This window comes from Palaemon carinicauda, chromosome 9, assembly GCF_036898095.1.
Source record: "Palaemon carinicauda isolate YSFRI2023 chromosome 9, ASM3689809v2, whole genome shotgun sequence".
Lineage (NCBI taxonomy): Eukaryota > Metazoa > Arthropoda > Malacostraca > Decapoda > Palaemonidae > Palaemon > Palaemon carinicauda.
In genome coordinates this window covers 33,718,893-33,723,892 of record NC_090733.1, presented here as the reverse complement: position 1 = coordinate 33,723,892, position 5,000 = coordinate 33,718,893, and positions in this window count along the sequence as shown.

Sequence of the window (5,000 nt, the reverse complement as noted above, 5' to 3'; positions counted from 1 at the left end):
CCTTGTCGATTCAGGCATCTCACTATCACCTTGCTGTCTAGAACCAGTCTTATGTAGGTCGAGTGGCGAGGAGATACTTTCCTTAGTGTCAGAAGATACTGAAGTACTGCCGTGGCTTCTAGAAAGTTGATGTGAAATGACTTGAAAAGATTGGACCAAGCTCCCTGGACTCTCTTCTGATGAGAGTAACCTCCCCAGCCTTCCTTTGAAGAATCTGTGTGGATAGTTACTGACGGGGGAGGAAGTTGAAGAAGTATTGATTTCTTCAACTGCTTGGCATTGGATCACGGCTTGAGAAGCGTTCGCAGTCGAGTCGGTAGAGGTCTTATTAGATCTCTTCACGCGTTTGATGCGTATTTTCTCCAGACTCCTGTTGCATCCTTTAGCTGTGCTCTTAGCACTGGGTCTGTTATCAAAGCAAACTGTAGAGAGTCCAGCACTCTCTCCTGTTTGCGTCTTGATATCCGTTTGGATTTCAATAGTCTCTTGACAGATCCTGCTATTTCTTTCCTCTTCTTCCCAGGAATGGAAAGTCGATGTGACTCCAAATTCCAGTGGATTCCCAACCACTGAAATTTTTGAGCTGGAGAAAGTCGAGACTTTTTTATGTTGATCTGTAATCCCAGATGTTCTAGGAACTGGATCACTATCTTAGAAGCTTGCATGCATTCTGTCCTAGATGCTGCCCACACCAGCCAGTCATCCAAGTAGGCTACTACTTGGACCCCCTTTAGGCGTAATTGATGCGTTCGCGAGCTTCGTGAAAATCCTTTGGGGCTATGTTTATCCTGAAAGGCATGGCTCTGAAGGTGTAAAGTTTTCTATGTAACTTGAAGCCTAGTTAGGAGGAGAGGTGACGATTAATTAGAACGTGGCAATAAGCGTCAGACAAGTCTATAGATACAGCATATGCCCTTTTGGGCAGTAGGGTCCTTATGTGTTGAAGTGTGAGCATTCTGAACTTAGAGTCATTCTAGACTTGTTGCCACTCAACAAATTCATAGAAAACTACGAGTTATTCTGAGTCCTTCTTTGGAACACAAAACAGCCTTCCTTGGAATTTGATGGACATAACTTTCCGGATTACTCTTTTGTCTAAGAGCTCTTGGACATATTCTTCCAGAACGGGGGTTGAGTGTTGGAATAATTGAGGAAATTGAGGTGGAGGAGTGCTCCAACTCCAACCTAGTCCATTTTTTATTAGGCTGTGGGCCCAGGGATCGAAGGTCCAGCGATCCCTAAATAGCTGTAGTCTCCCTCGTACTGGAAGTATCTCACTTCTGCTGTTGTGGACCTGAGGCCTGGCCTCCTTGACCGCGTCCTCCCCTGGATACCCTTCCTCTTGAAGGGCGTCTAGAAGAACCTCTGGCTGTTCCTCTAGCTTTCAAAGGTAAGGAAAAAATCTGCCTTTCGAAGGCTGGGTTAAAAACTGGCGACTGTGTCGCCAATTTTTGAGGTACCAGCTGGTACGTGGTTGGAGGTTATGCCACTATCTTAGGCACCGCGGTCACAGGAAGTTGTTGTTGTTGCTGTCGGTAGGGCTTAACCGGCCGAGAGGATGGCCTAGGCCTTTTTGTCTTCTTCTTGGGTTGAGGACCCTCATCTGGAGAAGACTTTCTCTTAAGATCTAAGCTCCACTTTTGAGAAGGTTCCGATTCTCGGTGGCGGCCTTGTCTACTATCTTTTTAACCACTTCATTGGGAAAGAGGTCTTTACCCCAGATACGAGAGGTTATCAGTCTCCTCGGTTCGTGTCTCACCGCAGCCGAGGCAAACACGAACTCTCTGCAGGTTCTCCTAGCTTTAATAAAGCTAGAGAGATCTTTCGTAACTGTAGCCAGATGGGTTTTGGCCACTACCATGAACATATCCTGGTTCTTGGGGTCACTTTCCATCGTTTCTAATGTCGTTTGCAATGACATCGATGCTGCAAGTCTTTCCTTCGTCTCTTGCTCTCTGCGAAAGAGAACATCTGGCAGTTTTGGAAATTCCTCATCAAACTGACGTTCAACAATATCAGCTTCCAGCTTCCCGACTGAGAAGGTAAGGTGGACGTCCTTCCAGTCTTCTTGGGCCAAGGGCAAGGTCATAGATAACGGCTTACACTCCTCAAAGGAGGGGCATGGTTTCCCTGCCTCCACCGCCTTTAAGGCTGCCTTATATCCCTTTTCCAAGAAGGGAAAGGCTCTGGTTGGAGAGGCCACAAACGAGGGAAGCTTCTTACTCAAGGCTGGCACGTTTGAGTTCGTGAATCCCTTCTCTTTCATGGAGCCCGCTAGTAATGCCTGTGTATTACTATGGTCAAGAATTATGCCCTCCTTCCGCTCCATCTCCTCCTTTGAGGCTGGCTCCCTCTTAAGACGGACATAGCAGTCCAGAGAAGAATGTTTGTTGGGCCAAAATTCAACTTCTTCCAGGGGAATTGCTCCCAACTTTTCTTATATATCGATCTTCCTGGTTGTCATTGGCATGTGTTCGGCATACCTCCAAGGATTGGTGTCCTTCTCATTATTCTTTCTTTGAATTTGTTGGATCATTTCAACCATAGATGAAAGAGTCCTTCCCAGTTCATCTGGGATAGCAGACGATGTAGAGGGAACAGGTTCTGGGTCCGGAACCGATGTAACCGACACCTAGTCGATTTCTTCCTCTTCTACTTGAGGAGCCTAAGACAGCTCCTCCTCCTGACCTTCTCCTAGAAGGTCCTTCTCTGTAGAATACAACACCTCCGACATCTTATCGTCCAATTGGATGTCTTGAAGGGCAGCCAAGACTTCAGAATCTACCGGATTCTGAGTCTGAGGAATGACTGCATCATCCGATGCTTTTGGGAAAAGGTATGCCATCATCTTCTCATTTTGAAGGTAGGGGCCTGAGGTGTTTTTTCTGAAAACCTCTCACCCAGGTTCGTAACTTTTCCCTGGCAGCATCCCTTGACTCCGTCGACTTAGGGTTGTCAAAAGCCTCGGTAATCAGGTTAGAACATACAGTACAAACCTGAGGGTCCCAATACCGGAGATCACCTCTGGAGGCTGCACATGCTGCGTGCATCCTGCAAAACTGATGTCCACATAAGTTCTTACTACGGATATTGCAGAATACACTTCCGCACTTCGGATGGTCCTCCTGTAAAGAGAAGAAAAATCCATGAGTATCAAGTGAAGGCTTTTCACTTATATTGAAACATGTAGCTTACACAGTAAAGCTATAAAAGAAAGAAGGAAAGGCACATACTTGTATTTCCTGCCCAGCCAATTGCTGTAACCTCCCAAAATCTTAAAACTAAGGTTAATTCTATTCTAGAATACCTTATGTAATTTCCTAAATGGATATTTAAGGTGTAGATCACACCTTGAAATAAAGTTTTAATATACGGGATAGATTGAATACAGAAAGAACTCACTTTCTATATATTGTATGGTCTCAACAAAAGGCTGTACAAGATAACATTAAGTATGTTGGAAGAACTTTAGTGTTACAACAAACTCTGTACTGTGGTTTATTAATGCCGTGTGTACTACACTACAAATATAGTAACTACTGTACATCGCATATTTCCAGCACGTGCCGGCACTTGCCGGCCGGCTTTTACCCCCATGCAGTTCAAAGATTTACTACCTTTAACTAATAGGCAGCAGGTCACTGGTTTGCAAATGTGTGCCGGCCGGCAGCTGATAACACTAACATCCGGCTGCCAGCCGCTAATCATAGTGGCCATCATATTTCGGGCTGTGTTTCCACTGCCGGCAGGCAAAGGTAGCAATACCCATGTCTGCCGACAGTGGCTAAGCACCAGAGAAATTCCAACTGCCCGGCTGCCAGTTGTTAAGCCGGCAGCCGTGGTAGGGGTACAAAACACTAGTAAGAGTGAACTTATGGAAGGGGAGAATGTAGCATTCAGTCTTCCAAAGAATTCATAGCCTGCCAGACTCTACCAGCAGACATGGAAGGAGACCAAGGGAGGTCTGGGTTCACTCTGTAAAGATCAAGGGGTCTTTGCCGGCCGACACATAATTGCCAGCCGGAAGAGAGCTGAGCCGGTCCTCCATCCTAACCTACACTAGGTACGGAAGTAGGACTGTGGCCAAAAGAAAATAAAAGAAAGAGAGGTGGGGAAGGGATAAGGGTCCTATAAACTTCGTTCTAGCAAGAGACACACTCAGCAGTTAGGGAAGCTCATCCTAACCTAGAGTTCTCTATTAGTGAGGAAGACTGGCAATACTTGCTATCCTCCTCCCAACCAGAACAAAGTTAGGTGAAGTTATTTCACAAGGCAACGGAGAAAACTCATTCTCCAGCCCGAGAGAAACAACACAGGACAGTCTGCTAGACCACCTCATACAAAATCTCTCAGACGTGGACTAGGGAAGCAAAGTTTCCTGTATCCGCCCCTAACCTAGCAAAGGAGACTCATTCTCTATGCTAGAAAAAAGCAGACCACAGACTAGAAACTCTGATGTTCTGCCCTAACCCAAAAAACCAGTCATTCTGGGTATCAGGTTAGGACAGACATATCCTAGTATAGTTATACCGGAATTATTAAACAGATAGAACCGCTAGGATTAAGCCTAAGGCATACTCAGAGGGAGAGAGGTATTGAACTTAGCCTCCGGAGGAGAAATAAACAATCGGGGATGTGCGAAAGTATACTACTGTTCCTAGGTTACTAGCCTAGGAGCGGTGAGAATCGATTACCTAATTCACCGAAACTCTCTCATATACAATCTTAGAAAGAACATTCAACAATATCTTACATGTATAAAATATTTGCCTATAGCTTCAATAATAAAGCACTCGGAAAAACTTATATCATGCTTGAAAGTACTAGGGCCAGACGCCTAAACTACTAAGCCTCGCGAAGGGGAAGATCAGTTACCTATATCACTGAGTTCTTAGTGGAGCTAAATAGGTAGATTATTAAAGCATAACAAACCGGGATCGTCGCTCTAGCTAACTAAATGACCCATATATAGCGAGAGATAGCATCCAGGAAGCCTTCGG